We start from the raw sequence: 19,382 nt of genomic DNA on the forward strand, positions 1-19,382 counted from the left end.
CTTTCTATATGTAATCGTGGGCCTGTCAGGTAGCGATTCACCAATTGTGTGGTCACATTTCAGAATATCCCAATTTTTGGTCAGTATTCTCTTGATGCTACTAGAATCTGAGTTGTAGGTCAGGATCAGGCGTGTGGTGTCTTCTACATTATCAGTGGGTTCACTCTCTCTTTCTGCGATGGTATGGGCTCTGGATACGGCATCTGCTCTAGTTTTGGCCCTTTTCAGAACCCAGTTCGGGTAACCCCTTATCCTGAATCTGGACAACATCTCTTGGCTCTCTAGTTGGTAAGTAGCGTCCGTGTTGCAATTCCTCTTGGCCCTGAGTAGCTCACCGTAAGGAATACTCCATTTGAGAGTCTCCGGGTGGCTACTGAGGGCATGCAGGACACTGTTGCCAGCAGTGTTCTTTCTGAAAAGGGTAGTGCTGAACTTACCATCCTTGATGTCCAAACAGACATCTAGGTATTCTGCATGGGTGCTGCTGATGTTACTGGTAAGAACAATGTTCCTGTCATTGACATTGAGTTTGTCTATGAATTCCTTGGCAACCTGATGCTCGCCTTTCCATACGACGAACAGGTCGTCGATGTAGCGCATCCATATACGGATGTGGCCAAGGTATTCATTTAAATCAGGGTTCGAGAAAACCTCTTCCTCCCAGCGCCCCATGAAGAGGTTGGCAAAGCTAGGCGCAAAGCACGAACCCATAGCTGTACCGACCGTCTGTCGGTATAGTGCTCCATTAAAGAGAAAGATGTTGTGAGACAGGCAAAAACTAATCATCTCCAGTATCATTTTGTTGTGTTCCCTGAGATGGACCGGTCTGGATTTGAGAAAATGTTCACAGGCTTCTAGACCTTGCTGGTGGTCAATGATGGTGTACAAGGATTGTACATCCAATGTGATCATCAGAAAGTCTTTCTCCCAACTAACCCCTTCGATCTTGTTGAGGAAATCTTTTGTGTCCCTGATGTAGCTGGGAAGCTGAGTCACATACTCTCTGAGGAAGTGATCTACATATTTAGATACGTGCTCAGATACACTTCCCCTGGACGACACAATGGGACGTCCTGGGGGATGGGTGGGGTCTTTGTGGAGTTTGGGGAGAAGATAGAGAGTAGGCAGGACGGGAAATTCATTTTTCAGGTAGCAGAATTCTTCCCATTCAAGGATGCCCTGGTCTTTCCAAATGGTGAGTTTGTCCCACAACTTGATGATGCTGTTGCTGTATTCATCCCTGTTGATGGTCTCATAGTATCTGCTGTCCCTCAATTGTCTGTGTGCTTCAGCCAGATACATCTCCCTGTCCATGATGACAATATTGCCTCCCTTGTCCGCCGGGCGGATGACAATGTCCGTGTCTTCCGCCAGTGACTTGAGAGCTTGTTTCTGGGGAAATGTCAAGTTATTTATGGCTGGAGTGTGACTCCCGCTCTTGTGTCTGAACTTACATAATGCCTTGCCCACACTCTCTTGAAACGTATCAATCGTGTCAAAGGGTAGGGTAGGGAAAAATGTAGATTTAGGCTTAAAACCAGATAAGGCACTCTGGTCAGTGGTAAGGCCTAAGGATTCGCAAATCTGTGTAGGCCGCATGGTGGGTTCAGTCCCCTCATCCTGATTGAGTTGGATCATGTCTATGAGGGTGTCAATGTCACCCACATTGATATTGTCGAACCCACCAGGCGTGGGTCTGCTAGTTCTTCTGGTCTCACCTAGTCTTTTTAATTTATGCCATTTTTTGAGCTTGAGTTTTCTAATGAATTTAAACAAGTCAATTCTAGTATCAGTGTAGTTAAATGTTTTGGAAGGACAGAAAGATAGTCCTAGACAAAGAGTCCTTTTCTCCGTTTCACTCATCACTCTTTTTGATAGATTGATGATGGTTTTGTTTACCATTTCACTGTCCATTAGCGGGCTCTTCTGGAGCGTGTGTTGCCAGTTCCCACTCTGCCCCTTGCCCTGCCTCTTCTGCCATCGCTGCTGTAGTCTCTTTCGGCGGTTTCTGCGTTTCCCCGGCCTCTTCCTCGGCCTCGGCTCCTCTGACCCCGTGTTCTCATCACCGGAGCTTCCTGCTTCGTCCGTCTGCTCCGGCGTAGATGACGATACTCCTCTAAAAAATTGACAGGACGTATAGCAAAGTCATTATTGGAGGACGTTTCGGCCGAAACATCAGATTCCGTCTCACTAGGTATAGAGATGGTGTTGTCTTGTCTCTCATCTTCAGTGGAGGAAACAATGATTGTAGGTTCTTCCTTTTTGTACAGATGGTCATATGTTCGGCTGAAGGTCAAAATTCTGCCGCTTTCGTAGTCGTTATAGTCTCTGTTTAATTTGCGTTCCTTCCGTGCTTTGATGTCGTCTTCGTAGTTTTTCAAACGATCTTTCATGGCACTAGTCAATTCTTCAAGAGTCTTTCCATCAGTAAGTTTGCTCAGTTCCTCCTGCACTTCCTGGATCCGTTTGAGTACAAGGTCTCTATCAATCCAAGCAAACTTGACTAGGATCTCCAACATTCTCCTGGAGCTGAGTGCGGAATTTTCCGCCCATTCTTGCAGCATCGCCGGATTTGGCGTCTCATAAGTGGGTGTTGTAAAGATCCTCAGGCCTCTGGGGACCATCTCCTGGTCTATATAGTTCTGCAATGAAGTTGCCTCCCACCACTTGGAGATTTCCGTTTTCTTCAGTTTCTCCAACACTCTGATTTTGTCCTCAACAGTTTGGGATGGTGCCACTGTCTCTTCCACTGTTTTCGTGGTTTTAAGTCTTCGTGTGAATAAGACTTGGGCAGCTGCCCTTCTCTCAACCTCCTCCTCCATTGTGCACTGTCCCCTTGGTACACCCTCAATGGCCTGTTAGGTCCGTAGTGACCCCCGTATAAATACAGGTTCCTTCTGCCTTGAGCTCCAGTGATTTTAAGTTTGCTTGGTGTAGTATGAACCAATGTCTGAGTCCTACTGGTGATCTCTGTTGCTCCAGTATACCCCTATATACGGTCCATACACCACGAGTGTCCAAGAGTGAATAAATCAGATGTATCCTCTTGGTAAAAGTAATCGAAGGTTGTACTGATCACAGCAAAAGTGCCGGAATCGGTTGGGTCAGCATGCGCCAACAACGGGGAGGGAGCGAATAACCCGCCCTCCGGAGAAGAATCCGCCCCCCCACCCGCGTTAAACTGGCTGTAATCCCCAAGCTTACCTCCGATGTAAAATCTTGCACTCGTGTTAGTTCCCAAAGATGCGTGGCTCAAGCCCGGTCCAAGCGCTGTCTTCCATCATATGAATTCACCAAGTTGCTCCTGCTGACAGCCAGGGGACCCATGGAAGGTGGCACGTACGCCGGCGGAGCGCGCCGGAAAGTAAGTTCAATTTCAGAAAGTAAATGATCACGCGCTCTCAGTCAGCGGACCACAGGACACAAGAAGGGCTCCAAGGGTGTTTATTTACGACGCGTTTCGACTTACACAGAAGTCTTGCTCACGTAAACTCACAGTGCTCAGTGACAGACGTAATTAATAAAGTTGCATGGCGCTAAACATCAACAAGGGACAATGCAAGTCGAATAAACTGTTAAAACAAGGCAGACATCTTGTAATGGTCACAGATCAGCATTTTCTGCACATTCAAAGCGTGACAAGCTAAAATCTGCCCCACAAAAAATAAACAATGGTCTGGAAATGAAATGAGATCTAATGTCATGAGAAAAGTGGGCATATAACAGTAAAAGAAGCCTGAGCCATGTAAACAGAGTTCCGTGTTCAACAGGTGCGCATGCGTCTGCAGGAGAGGGTTGCTAGGTTACCAAAATTGTAACAGAGAGGACTTGTCTGACAGGCAATGTAAACACAAGTGTGCACAGACGTGCGTGTTACCAGTCTACCCCCATTCTAGGCTGTGGTGGATAGAATGGGCCGGCGTGTGAGAGTCTAACCGGGTGACTGATAAACAGCAAGTGCCAATGTGTAATCGACAAAGTGCCGAGGACTCCGGCTCATAAATAAAGAGCAAAAAGAGCGAAAAGAGCAACAAACTGCTACTCTGCCTAAAATGAAGACGTAGATTGTATGTGACACAAAAAATGTAGCAGCCGCGATCAAAAGTGACAAGGGCAAGTGTCCCAGCTACGCTGTAAATGTGTCGACCTGTTCGTCGTATGGAAAGGCGAGCATCAGGTTGCCAAGGAATTCATAGACAAACTCAATGTCAATGACAGGAACATTGTTCTTACCAGTAACATCAGCAGCACCCATGCAGAATACCTAGATGTCTGTTTGGACATCAAGGATGGTAAGTTCAGCACTACCCTTTTCAGAAAGAACACTGCTGGCAACAGTGTCCTGCATGCCCTCAGTAGCCACCCGGAGACTCTCAAATGGAGTATTCCTTACGGTGAGCTACTCAGGGCCAAGAGGAATTGCAACACGGACGCTACTTACCAACTAGAGAGCCAAGAGATGTTGTCCAGATTCAGGATAAGGGGTTACCCGAACTGGGTTCTGAAAAGGGCCAAAACTAGAGCAGATGCCGTATCCAGAGCCCATACCATCGCAGAAAGAGAGAGTGAACCCACTGATAATGTAGAAGACACCACACGCCTGATCCTGACCTACAACTCAGATTCTAGTAGCATCAAGAGAATACTGACCAAAAATTGGGATATTCTGAAATGTGACCACACAATTGGTGAATCGCTACCTGACAGGCCCACGATTACATATAGAAAGGGCAAGAGTATCAGAGATATGCTAGTCCACAGCGATGTTACCATCTACTCTAACATACACGAACACGGCCTACAGGGATTTTTTCCCTGCGGGCACTGCAAGGCATGCAAGAACAGTACACTTGTGAAGAACATCAGTTACAACGGCATTACCAAGAAAATTGCACAGTTCCTCACCTGTAGTACTACTTTTGTTGTGTATGTCATAGAGTGTCCTTGTAAACTGTGGTACATAGGGAGCACCACCTTGTTAGCCAAAAAGCGTGTCCTTGAACACTACCGGGCCATCATTCACAAAGATGATAAATACCCTGTGGCCCGACACTTTGGTGATGTACATTTTTCCAATCCTGCCCTCCTGAGATTTTTTATTTTGGAACAAATATATACCAATCCCAGGGGTGGCAACAGAGTACTCAAACTCAGGCAAAGAGAATCTAAATACATCATAGATTTTCAGACCAAGGCACCGGGTGGGTTAAACCAGGATGAGGAACTTGCTATACATCTTAGGGAATAATCTGCTCTTGCCTATGCCTCTAGTCTGTGACTGTTATAGATTACCATGGATGTCTTTCTTCCCCTATTTCGTTTGCATACCGTGTGTTAGATCTCCTCCTTCCAAATGTTAGAACTGTGTGCACATGAGATCCTATACATGACATGTATTTTTAACCTTTCTTATCTTTGTTATTTCTCTCCACAGGAGGAAAGGAAGGGGCCCACACACTGGCACGTTCACTTCACGGGCAACCTACCCTTTTCCCCTCCGGCACACTGAGCACCTTGATTGAAGACGTACTGGAATCTGCATCAAGTACCTTCTGGCACTTGCCAATTATTTCCTTCTGTATTTGTTACCTTAAGCATTGAGTGGATGGTATTCTTTTGGGGGGATGTACTTGAAGACTGTCGTATGTACGTAGGGCTTGAGACACATTTACAGCGTAGCTGGGACACTTGCCCTTGTCACTTTTGATCGCGGCTGCTACATTTTTTGTGCCACATACAATCTACGCCTTCATTTTAGGCAGAGTAGCAGTTTGTTGCTCTTTTCGCTCTTTTTGCTCTTTATTTATGAGCCGGAGTCCTCGGCACTTTGTCGATTACACATTGGCACTTGCTGTTTATCAGTCACCCGGTTAGACTCTCACACGCCGGCCCATTCTATCCACCACAGCCTAGAATGGGGGTAGACTGGTAACACGCACGTCTGTGCACACTTGTGTTTACATTGCCTGTCAGACAAGTCCTCTCTGTTACAATTTTGGTAACCTAGCAACCCTCCCCTGCAGACGCATGCGCACCTGTTGAACACGGAACTCTGTTTACATGGCTCAGGCTTCTTTTACTGTTATATGCCCACTTTTCTCATGACATTAGATCTCATTTCATTTCCAGACCATTGTTTATTTTTTGTGGGGCAGATTTTAGCTTGTCACGCTTTGAATGTGCAGAAAATGCTGATCTGTGACCATTACAAGATGTCTGCCTTGTTTTAACAGTTTATTCGACTTGCATTGTCCCTTGTTGATGTTTAGCGCCATGCAACTTTATTAATTACGTCTGTCACTGAGCACTGTGAGTTTACGTGAGCAAGACTTCTGTGTAAGTCGAAACGCGTCGTAAATAAACACCCTTGGAGCCCTTCTTGTGTCCTGTGGTCCGCTGACTGAGAGCGCGTGATCATTTACTTTCTGAAATTGAACTTACTTTCCGGCGCGCTCCGCCGGCGTACGTGCCACCTTCCATGGGTCCCCTGGCTGTCAGCAGGAGCAACTTGGTGAATTCATATGTATATATGTATATATATATTCACCACGAAGTTGCCCACATACATATGTATCAATATTTATTTAACATTAATTTATTTACCATTTTTTCCGATGGGTTTCATTTTATATCCCTGCCCCTCCATTTTTCTTTATCGGAGGGTGTTGCAGTAATTGTGAGTAGCCATGTATGGTGCTAGACTTACTCATGGTCTGGGCTGGAGTAGATTTACTAATATTTTGGGATGTCCTTAGCTGTGCTTTATTCAGAAATGCAGTTTGTGAATAGAAATCTGCTTCCTCTTTTGCTGGTGGGTGTCCATACCTCCCTAAACAGCTCCTTAACCCTCCCTTCTGCCTTCTTTACTCCTCTCTAAACTACACCTATTTTATAGTAAGTACACCCAATTTTTCAGCCACTTCCTCTGGTCCCTCCCACATTTACTATTAAGTAAACTTACATGTGTGGCGACATCACCAGACAAAATATGAAAGAACTGCATTCATAATTTTTTTATAGCATTTTTTACTACTTCAGTAGTACTATTATAGCAGTACTGAAGTACTACAAAATGCAGTTTGTGAAAAGGGCCCACATTTCTGCAATATATCACAGTGTAGGAACAGTCATCAGACAAGATGGACATATTTCTTTGCTCAGTATGAACTCTTCGTCACTTGTAAACTGGACCCAAGAATGCACTCGCTTAATCCTTATCATTAAGATATTCTGAGGCTCCGATTAACTTTGGTCAGTCATCCAACTTCATTGTGTAAATGGTGCCGTACAGAAACCTCTACGAAGAGTTTGTCTTGTACATACTCAGTCAGAGTACAGCTAAAGACACTTAAAGATTTATCCATGCCATTAACCCAACATTGGCATATCTATTTTCAAGAGCAAGCAGCCCTAGTCATTCTTATCAAGGAACTTCAAGAACACATATAGCAATGTTTTACAACACTATAATTGCTGGCCATAGAGGGGTTATGGCCACTCTGGTTTTAGTAATATGACCCTTCTGGTGGTCATCTGTATGTAAGAACATTGAGCAGTATGTTGTGACTTTTCCAGTCATTCCTATTCACAATTTAATAACCTTTACCAGATCCCCCTGAACCATGGCATAAAACATCAACAGATGTATCATCAGATTACCACATTTTAAAGGATATTGAGTTAGAATGGTTACTGTTCGGTTATTTTTCAAGAAGGCCCATGTTCTCTTTTTTAGGGCCATACCATTTGCTTCCACCATGCCTAAACAATTCCTAACAATATATTTGAATTACATGGTCTTCTGCATACATGTTAGATCAAGGATCTCAATATATTACCTGTTTTCGTAAAGAGTTGTGAAAGATGTTACATATATTGATCAGACTTATTCTTCTGGGGTATGCTCTCAGACTAATGGTCAGGCTGAATGATCCAATCAAAGTCAGTAACAGCTCTTGCAGTGTTTCTGCAATGCAACTCAAACTGATTGGGTTCCATTGTTTCCATTTACCAAATCCTCTTACGATAATTCCATTCACTAAGCCAAAAAAGCATCTCCTTTTTTCCTTAGGCAAGAATTCCACCCCAGGGTCTTTCTATCTGCTCCCCGCATCTCTCCATCAATCCCAGCTGCAGAACATTTTATTGATCATCTACAGAAACAAAGGCTCAAGATTAAGGAAACTTTACTTTAATCTATGTAGAAGATGTAGGAATATTCTGACGTTCACAGATCCTCCATCCTATACTGTTTGAGGTAAAGTCTGGTTGTCTTCCTTTTTTGCCATTTCATTCGTCATCTAATAAATTCAAGCAATGTTGCATAACCCAATGCATACATCCTGTAGCCTCTAAGGTGTCTCTACCATCAAATTGGAAGATTCTTCTAGGCTTTCATGCTTTTCAATTTATAATGTAAATCCTTTTCAATGCTCATTTCCTAAACCAAGGTCTATTTTAGTCCAATGTGACCCTAAATATGACGTCAATGAAATTTGTGATTCATGAATTCCTGAGGGTGATCTCAGTTTCTTATCTATTGGAAAGGATACCCTCCTAGTGAACATTATTGGGAATATACCTCTTCTGTACGTACATCTATACTAATTGATCGTTGTTTTAGATGATTTCAAGAGAATTCCAGATCTTCGGAAGGGCAGAACTGTTTCAACTCTAGGATGTTGAGATCGCTGAGGATGCCTTAACGGCATTTTGGGTTTCTGGAACTTTTTAGCAGGTCTGTGAATCTGCATAATTTTCCTACTCGTAAAGAAGTTTTTACTTCTAGAATCCTCCTGAATCCTCCATTGTGCCTCAGGAAGAGCAGACTAGATCAACATCCCTATCAGTGGCTGCCTGTGCAGGTAAGCGCGTTAGGGAGGGGGTTGGGGGATGGAAGTTGACATATGATGGATTAGTGAAAATAAGACCATTTCTTTTTTTACAGAGTTTTATATAGCGTGAACTTGACCTGAAAGTATCGGGTATCAGAGCTCTTTACATAGCACCAGTTGCGTTACATGAGGACACATTCATTTTTGTTGGGCACGGGGAGATTAAGTGATTTGCCCAGAATCACAGGATGTTCAGCGTCATTGCCGAGACTGGAACCCAGTTTCCCAGATTCGAGGTCGACCGCCTTAGCCGTTAGGATACCTCCTCTTATTAAATAAATAAAACCACTTAGGCGACCGCAAGATAAGTGGTTTTATTTATTTATTTATTTTCCCTATCCTGTCGTATGTCGACTTTCACCACCACACCCCTGCCGCACCCCACCTCCCTACTGCCCCACTGGGCTTACCTGCACGAGCCCCCACTGATCCCTATCCAAGATGGTGGGCGCTTTGGGCTCCAATGATGGCATACCAGTTTAAGGTGGCTCCTGTACTTCCTCTGATGCTATTTCCCATTTCTCAAGTATATAAGACTGCTGAGTTCAAGGAGGAGTACACAGCAACCGATGATATTTTTCTTTGCATTCCTCACCCCTTGGTTTTTTTCCCCATTGATTGGTTTCTTTTTTCTTAATATTGTTTTCTCTATAGGCAAGAATCTTCTGCAATTATTCTCGATTAAAGTTCCTGCTCTATTCAGTGCTGAGAAGTTTGGAGTCCTGCTTATTCCCTCACCTCTCCTCCTGGTCCTGGTCTCTATTCAGCCAGCCATCTGCATCTGCAATGTATCCTCTGTGGAGTTTTTTCCTACTTGCGACCTTTCTTGAGGCTGCTTGTTTACCACGCGTTGTTGCCTGCATAGGCTGAACAAGTGCCTTAGCATGAGGCCTCACCGGAGTCAAAGAAAGGAATTTCTGTGCAGTCCAGCTCCTGACACACTACACTGCTGCTGATAGCAAAGCCAATAATGACTGCTGAGGCACCCACAGACCCACCTCTATACACATGTATGACGAGGCTAATTCATGGATGTCATTTAGAGGTTGCCAGGGGTTGCAGCTGTGACCTATGGCTTTCCCATAGCAAACACAGGCACCGCTTCTGAGATCCTTGGCCTAGGAGTAAAAGATAAGGAGTCTCCTGATAAGGCAGCAGAATAATGCACACGATTCTGAATAAAGACACATTTTAAGTACAATTAAACATTGTTAAACCACTTGTCAGTTTTCATTATTGTAAATACATGACATGTTATCAGTTTGAACACAATCTTCACGTTTGTGCTTAGGAGCAATGATGGTGCCTTTCAAGCGATCGTAAACTGAAACGTTTTAACAATAAGGGACACTCTAAGCCACTAGCATAGAATATGAATATAGCTCATATTCAATGTATGGCCCACATATAGAGGTGGACATAACAACTAACTTTATCTTTTTTAAAGAGTTTTCCTGTGTTGTTATAATAGATTTTAGATTTTTGGTTTACCCTAGGGGGACCATAATGTTTCCTTGGAATATCATGTCCACATTTTTATTAGAATACAGGCGATATGTAAAATAGACATTGATTTGTGTTAGTAGTAACTGCTATGTTATATACTATGTGTGGTCTAGTTATGGGGTCAAAGGTCATATGAGAAACTCCTGTGATGTCACTGAGGTGAAAGTATGTGTGATGTCACTTCCGCTTCCCCAGGCATTTTAGTGAATCGACGTCCATGGGCCATGTTCCTACTAATGTTCCAGGGGATGCAGAGATTGACTATCCCACATGGCTGCACGAGGCAGAGGACTAGAACCTGCCGAGAGAAGAGAGATCATCTCACAGGCGCCAACAACCAGGGGGTGATCATAGACTGGTCTTTCCATAAGAGGAGGGCACTGCATGCGTTTACAGGTTACCGAGAGTTATGTGTAGGGGGGGGGGGGGGGGGTCACAGCCCAAAAGCTTCTCTAGCCGGAGCTTCCTGCCCACTGTGCACTGGGTTACACCACCGCATCGGCGCAGATGATGCAGTTTTAGGCATTCACAAAGGTACGTCTGCACAGATGCCCCGATACTGTCCCCTGTTTCCAAGTGTTCTCCTGACCAACGTCTTCATGTATTTATGAGGTGACGCTACCCCACTCTCTGCTGCACGTCATACCAGCACTTCGTAAATGAGGCATTGTAATCTTTGATGTCTATTGTCTACTAAAGAATCATTATAGTCTAACCTCCCTTTTTTCTTGTTGCACAATATTTTTAAATTTCATGATTATTCATTGTCAGTGTGTGGTTGCTCTTTATTAGTCTGATGAACATCTGCCTCTCTCATTGTCGTTTAAGACATTGCCTATTTCCTTACATTTTGTGACCCTCAAGGTATTTAATTTCTTTTCCGCACATACGCATACATAGCATCTTATTTGTGTCAGTACCATGCACGCTTCACCGCATGAAACAAGCATGAAACTGTTTTTTCCCTGTGTTTTTTTTTCTTGTTTCTTTCTTTCTTATTGTTCTCTCTTCAGTTATTTCATTTGCTCTTAAACTTGTATTACTATTTTTCCTCCATTCTTCCTTTCTTTGTAAGGCCTTTGCTTGCACGTTATCTTCTCCTCTCCTCTCCTCTTCTCTCCTCCCTCTCCTCTCCTCTCCTCTTCTCTCCTCCCTCTCCTCTCCTCTCCTCTCCTCTCCTCTCCTCTTCTCCCCTCCCCTCCACTCTCTGCCCCTCCCTCCCCTCTGCTCTCCTGTCACCTGTCCTCTCTTTTCCTCTCCTCTGCTCCCCTCCCTCCCCTCTTTTTCTCTCCTCTCTACCCCTCCCTCCCCTCTTTTTCTCTCCTCTCCACCCCTCCCTCCCCTCTTTTTCTCTCCTCTCCACCCCTCCCTCCCCTCTTTTTCTCTCCTCTCCTCTCCTTTCCTCTCCTCTCCACCCCTCTCCTCTCCTTTCCTCTCCTGCCACCTCCCCTCCCCACTTCTGTTTCAAGCCTTCCTTCTTTGCCCCTCTTTCTTTCTTCCTTAGTTCCTCCTCTCCCTCCCTAGCTCTTCATTTTCTTCAACTGACAATCATTTGTGAGAATCATGGCAGATACATTTGTTTCTCTAGCTGTACAATTTCCTTTTTGCCAAGTGTGAGAGCAATGTTCATCTGCTAGCTTTTTCTCCATCAGATTTACTGAAACCTGTTTAAGAGAGCAGACAGCAAAAGAGGATGAGGCTGAGCAATGGGCTTAGAGTGATCTCTATGTGTCCTTTGACTTTCTTGTGGAGTCCTATTGAAAGCGTTGATGCCACACCTTATATTTATTCGATTATGTGTGAACGATATGCTGATCGTTTATACAGTGCTTGATGCCCCATAAAAAAGCGAGAACAATAACAGATAATGGATGAAAGGTGTAAAATATGATTTGTCCCAAATCCAATTATAAATCAGAATTCCTGCAAACTCACGGCCAATACACATCAGCAACCCTGCCAAGTAAGGTCAAGACAGAGATGCCCACAGCGCTGAGACAATGAACCCGCAAACTCGCGTCACGCTCTTCATGCACCTATAGAGCTCTCAAGGTACCGCAGCGTTGGAAACACCTGAGGAGCAGAGAATCATATACCATAACACCACCGATGTCCTATGTCACAGGATGTGCAGGGCAATTATTACCCAATCTAGGAGAAGTGTGGAGAGGTTAGGATTGAGTGAGAGAAGCGTAGTGAAAAGTTCAATGTAAGCCTAAATGTAAATCCAAAGCCACGCACAATGCACGTGGTGTACTGAAAGAAGGCACGGTACAGAAAACCCTGTGTCAAAGTAAGAGGAAGGCTATAGCCAAAAGTAATAAGGAAAGCCGGGGGGAGAAATAGTATTAGACAAGAGAAATGGCACCCATGAAAGGAGTGCAGATCTTGTGCCCAGTCATGGGTATAATGTACATTTCACGATCATATACTGAGTGTAGAAGCATGAATCCCGTGCATTATTAACACCAGTGCTATGTATATTCGTGCAGAGAGCATCCTTGATAGTTGAGATCTCATGTATTATTGCGCACAGAGTACCCGCAGATCCATATTGTTTCACAATGAGGGCTATCAGATATATAACACTGACAATGGTTTGCTGATATCGATCGGGTTGAACCGCCAAATCCACCCAATACCAGTTAGGTTGATCCCCCCATACTCAGGTTCTTTCCAGACATGTTAGACAGTAGGTGTTACATCTTTTCATTGGTTTTCACCTAGAAACAAATGCATCTCGTTGTCTGTATTGAGGCCCTGATCAATCACTCTTAGCTTACATATCCATTTAGATTCACAGTGCCTCAGGCACAATTCTCTGTTACCACTCCTAGGACCTGCCTCCACCTGATCAATACCACGGAACCAGAAGCTAGTATCCCCAGGGTGGGTTTTGCCATAGTGTTCCGCCATGGAGTATCTCATGTCCCCATTGATGATTGCTCTCCGATGCTTCTGAATACGTAGTTTGAGGCTTCTCTTTGTGCTGCCTACATAAATCTTTTTACAGGGACAGCCTATCACGTACACTACAAAAACTGTGTTGCAGTTAATAAACCTTGTGATCATGTGCTTGGCCAAACCATTGTAATTGAATTCCTTGATCTTATTGACCCCAAACTTGCAGATGCTACAGGTACTACAAACGTGGAACCCTTTGGGTTTATCCGGTAACCAAGTGAACCCTTTCTTTGTGGTTGGAACGTAGCTGGGACAGAGTTCATTTCTGCGCGTAGTGCCCCTTCTGTATGTCATCGAGGGGTTCTTCCTAAGGGAGCCCCGTAGGCTTGGGATCTCCTCTAATAAATGCTAATTCCTTTTGAACAGCCTGAAGATTTTATCACTAAAATGTTGTGTATTGAGTAATAAAACGAACCTCCGTATTGCATCCCTTGTGATTTTGGTTTCTGTTACCATCTGTGCCATTTTGTAATGTATTTAAGTTTGAATACCTTTGTGTCCTTATTTTGATTTTGTTTTTTTGTGTCATTTTCAGCCCTGAAGTTCTCCTAGCGGGAACAAAACACGTTGGCTGAGCACTGTTTGCTACTAAAAAATGAAAAAAACTGTTTGAAATAAAGGCTTTTTTGATACTACACTGAGTGTATTGGACTTTATTGCCTGGCGCACCCCCACTTGTAGTAATCTATCTGGATCTGAAACACAGCGGCGTCACGCAACGGCTGGCACTGGGGAGCCTTGCGCAGGACCGAGAATTGTTGAAACTAGCGTGAGGTGCAGAGCTATAAGTCCACCGTTGAGATTGTGGATGTACATGTAGTAAATGCATTTAACTATAGTGATGACATATTCGTTTTTTGGGCCACACTAAAAGAACATGACCGCTCGCATGCAAGTATGTCATTTGCTGACTAATGCAGGCTTAACTCTTAATGCCGACAAATGTGAATTGTACAAGAAAAGCTTGACATTATTTGCCCATGTCTTTTGTGCTGAGTGTTTGGAACCTTATCCAGCAAAAGTGCAAGCATTATCTACTGCAAATCCCCCACAAGGCATTTCTATGTTGCGATCCTTTCTTAGACTGGCCAGTTACTGTTCGAGATACATATGAGACTTTGCTACGGTCAGCGCACCGTTACAAGAACTAACGAAAAATAATGTAACTATTAATTGATCAGATGAGTGTGAGAAGAGCGTCCAACACATCAAGCAGGCCACTTAGAGTGTCACTTAAATGGCCTACTTTGATCCCAAACTACATATATAGGTTGTGGTTGACACCAGCCTTGTGGGGTTAGACACAATCCTTGCACAGCACAGCGGACAGCCAAAAGCCCGGAGACATATCATTGCATATGCCAGTAAGAGCCTGTCGCAAACAGAACGTGTATACTCACAACCTGTGAAAGAAAGTTTGGCAGTGGTGTGGGCTTGTGAATATTTACATATTTGTACGGAAAGCCTTACTGATCATCAAGTACTAGTGACGATATTTTGCAATTCAAAAGCCAAAATGCCTCCTCGAATTGAACGTTGGAGTTTGGGGTTAGAGTTTGGGGATAGAAGAATACAACTATACGATTATTCATCTTCCAGGGACATATCAGAATCAAGCTGATTATGTTTCAAGAGTGCCCTTATAATGCCCTGGTACCCCATCTAAGACAGCAGAGGCCTGCATCAATTTTATTGTGAAATTGAGCAAACCAGCTGCCATGTCTGTAGAACAAATTGTCACTTGCACGAGCCAAGAGAGTGATATGCAAGATTAAAAGACATTATTTCTCACCAATCATGTAACCAGCACGCCAGACCTTTCACTAAAGACAATGAGTATTTGAAGTTCAAAAATTTAATAGATGAACTTTCAGTGACTGAAGAAGGGCTCATTCTGTGAGGTACATGAATATTCTACAACAACAAGTAATCAATGTCGCCCAGGAGGGACATCGAGGAATAGTTGCCACTAAGAGAGCTCTCTATGGTTTCCATATTTCGATGAAAGGGTTGAAAAAGAATTAACCCCTTCCCTGCTCATGACGGAACCACTCCGTCATGAGCCACGGTTGCGCTGAGCTCATGACGGAGTGGTTCCGTCATGCTGCGGCCGTTGGCCGCCGCTCTGCCCACGCTCTGCCCACGCGGGTGATTAGCGCAGTGGGCGGAGACGTGACGGAACCACTCCGTCATGAGCACAGCTCAACCGTGGCTCGTGACGGAGCGGTTCCGTCACGAGCACAGCGCCACCGCGCTGCCCCCAAACCCCCCCCAGCGCCGCGGCGGAATTCCTGCCACGGCGAAGGGGTTAAAGACTTGTCAGATCTACAACTGTCTTTCATCTCAAGTCATTCAGCAACCTTTGAACATGGCAGACTTGCCACATCATGCTTCGGAGAGAATTGCTATTGATTGCTTTGGTCCTCTTGAGAATGGACATCATCTTCTGGCATCTTAGCGACATGGGGTGTACCTGCAGTACTGACGTCTGACAAAGGCACACCTTTCAATAGTGGAGATTTAAAAAACTTTCTAAATCACCTCAATATAAAGCATCAAAAAAGCACTCCTCCTTGGCCCCAGCCCAATGGCCTGATTGAACGGTTTATGAGTACTCTAAATAAAGCTGTTCAGCGTGAGGCATTGGAGAAGCTTGACCTCAAACCTGCATTAGACACTGCTCTTTGAGCATACTGTTCGACAGGGGAAAGCAATGAAGATCTCATGTTTGAAAGAGCTATGACGACCAAGCAACCACAATGGACCGGCCTCAGATCTAAGAATGAGGAAGACATTCACACTACGGACTGTGGTCACAAACAGAAGATGAATATATATGCTTATTGACAACGTCATGTAAAAGGAGGACATCACTATTACAAGAGGAGACAGAGTGCTTGTTCGACAGTACAAAAGAAGGAAATCTGATGCCCCTTCTGAGGTTGAACCCTTTACTATCACAACACCAAAGGACACATGTTGACTGCCCAACATCCTGAGAGATTCCTCTAATTTTTTACCTGTGGCCCATCACTCCTCAAACATCGATGTCAATGTAGAGACTGGGGATAGACAGACTGTTGATGACTCTATATATGCTAATAATTCCACCTCACCTATGCAGATCACTGACACTTCGACTGCCAGTTCCCGGTTTTTAGTGACCCGATCAGGACGTGTGATTCAGGCGCCATGATGCTTAATTAAAGAATTGTAATTCCTTGTGTATCTATGTATTTATTCATATATTTATTCGTACATTTATTTCCGTATTTATTTATTTATTTATCTATTTTTGAAAGTTTTGACTTTATATTTAACAAAGCAGGAGATGTAGTGTCTTGTAATAAAAGAACACTAGAATTCTTTTGGTTCCCACTGAACACCATAGGCCTATAACGTAAGCGTTGGAGGCATGAGTTGAAGACATGCTTTGAATGTTGAGTTCTGACTTACATGCTGCAGATTAGAGACATGTAAAATTACTGTCAGTGTGTGGCATGCTTATTGGTGAGTGCCTAGGCTGGTAGGGCACAGTAGGGCACAAAACCCTGCCCTGCTCACTCAAGCCCTTATGTAACAATAACAAAAAAACATATTTGAGCAGGCTGAGTATTCTAGCTAGTGAGCTGCTGATACAGTAATGGGAGAGATTGGCCCTCCTATACACAATATACAATTATCTCTTCTGTACATTTTTTATCAATTGGTATAGGTGGTGCAGTGTTTATGATTTGAATCCTAAGTCCTTTACCACAAAGGATTAATTTTCCCTTTTGAAGCCTACGGCATCAAGTTAAAATTTTTGTGTGGGGGTCAAATGAATTCATTGTTGGTGAGGTCCAAATATGATCAAAATGGCTGGCCCATGAAAGAGCTCTAGACTCGTTGGGGCCGATTCACAGAACTAATTTAAGACAAAATCCTAAACTTACTACTTTTGGTATTCACAGAAGTTAGGATTTTGTCTTAAGTTTGTCTTAAGACAAACTTAAGACAGACTTAAGACAGTCTTAAGACAGACTTAAGACAAACTTAAGACAGACTTAAGACAGACTTAAGACAAACTTAAGACAAAATGGATGTGGTTAAGGTGAAGTTAGGGATAGGTTTGGTTATAACACATTCATGTATGTTTAAGGAAACCTCTAAAATTCACTTGAAACCAGTTAAGGAACAGTTACATTTATGAATTAAAAGCCAAGCAACACTGAAATCCATCAGGTATGGTAAATTGCAAAATACATGTATTACAAAACAGACATGCAAATCATAACTCTCAAATCAAATGTAATGCTTATGACCTCAAAATACCAACACCATTAAGTAGCAGGTACTGGAGCACAACACCATTATATACTATCACATACTCAAACCACTGAAAAATACTAGAGTCAAAGTCACAGCACTAATAGGATTAATGGTAATGCAATATAATACATGGGATTCTATGATCTCTGTACAAACCGCAGTGACAAATGTATTTCTAATTGCGACATGTGATGCACCTAGTCACAGATCATAAAGAAAAGATGTCAGAACTCGACTACTGTTTTTTTACAGTCGAGCTCTGATATCCCAATGACTGCTGCCAGAGCCTGCAGCTGAGATGAAAGGCAGGTCATATCACAGAGCATAATTAAAGCAGCTGTTTAAAGCAACAAATGGAACGTTGCTTTTCTTTCTTCTCCTATTTTAATAGCTTACAATGACAAGCAGAGAGAATATATTTATTTTATGTACTCCTTAGATTGAGAAAAACTAGAATCGTTCTGCATGTTTCTACATGTGCAGAGCTACTGCAGCTTTTAAAAAAAATAAAAACTGACTTGTGTTGATCTGTTTCTAATATCTGTTTGCAACAAATATCTAACAGGTTTTTGATGTGTTTAATTTTGCACTACAGATTTTATTTTTTATTCTTCGTGTTTGCAAATATGCTGGCTCTTTCATATGAAAGAGCTACACACCAGGGTTTTAAGTGGCTTGTGGGAAAGGTTATATTGTGATATTATATGGTATAAAGTTCCTCCTGGTGTACATGATAAAGATATTGCAAGTCATCTCAGAGTTCCATGACCCTTATAAAGGAATTCTTCCCTCGTTCCTCTATAAGGTTATGAAGCCCTTCTGTGACTTGCAATATCTTTAGAATGTACGGCAGGGGGTACCTTACCCGTTATATATCGTCTGATTTGTACGCTCATTATTGACAATAGTAATAATCAAGGGTGTGGTCATGAGCACTGCATATACTCTGGGAGTATATATTGAAACCAATATCCATACCAATAACTAAGAGGGCTTCACAGCACATCTTTAAATTACAACACATACACAAAGAGATCATATTGTAGCCACAGTTGTGTGAATCCTAAAGTTTATGGTACAGTAATATTTGATGTCACTAGTGGGATAATTGATATCATTTGCGAAGTCATCTTTTACATCAAGGGTGAGGTATAGATCATTGCATTCGGAGTCTGAGTCACGGTTTGCACGGCAAGTATAAGAGTTATGGTTTGTGGTGCTACTATAAAGGGGGTTAGGACACCACCTTGCCATACCCATCTTTTATGTATTTGATTTCTTACTTCTTTCTAGGGAAAAGATCCTCCATTTTCGAATATGTGCAACAGGAGTGACATCTTTATTGTGAAAAGAGACATGCCACTATGCATTATTTGTGGCAAGCCCCTTTTTTAATTTGAAGCTCTTTATTGTAATAACAGCAAGCACTTTTGGAAGCAGCTGTTGGTTAGAATGTGTGGTGGCATGCAGACGGAATCCTGCCTTGCAGTGATGAACTCCAGACATGCAATGAAGAAACACTGCACTATAAATGCTTCCTTTTCGCCTCAGGATTGTAAATTTTCAGAAGAAATGGAGCTGAGTAGCTATTTGTTTTACACTCCACTGACTCTGTGAGTATCCTTTGTAATGCCACAATTAAATTCTAATAACTTATTACAGTAGTTATTACAGTTGAGTAGAGATGTCCTTTTCTTACTACCGGGA

This window comes from Triturus cristatus, chromosome 10, assembly GCF_964204655.1.
Source record: "Triturus cristatus chromosome 10, aTriCri1.1, whole genome shotgun sequence".
In the NCBI taxonomy this organism is placed as follows: domain Eukaryota; kingdom Metazoa; phylum Chordata; class Amphibia; order Caudata; family Salamandridae; genus Triturus; species Triturus cristatus.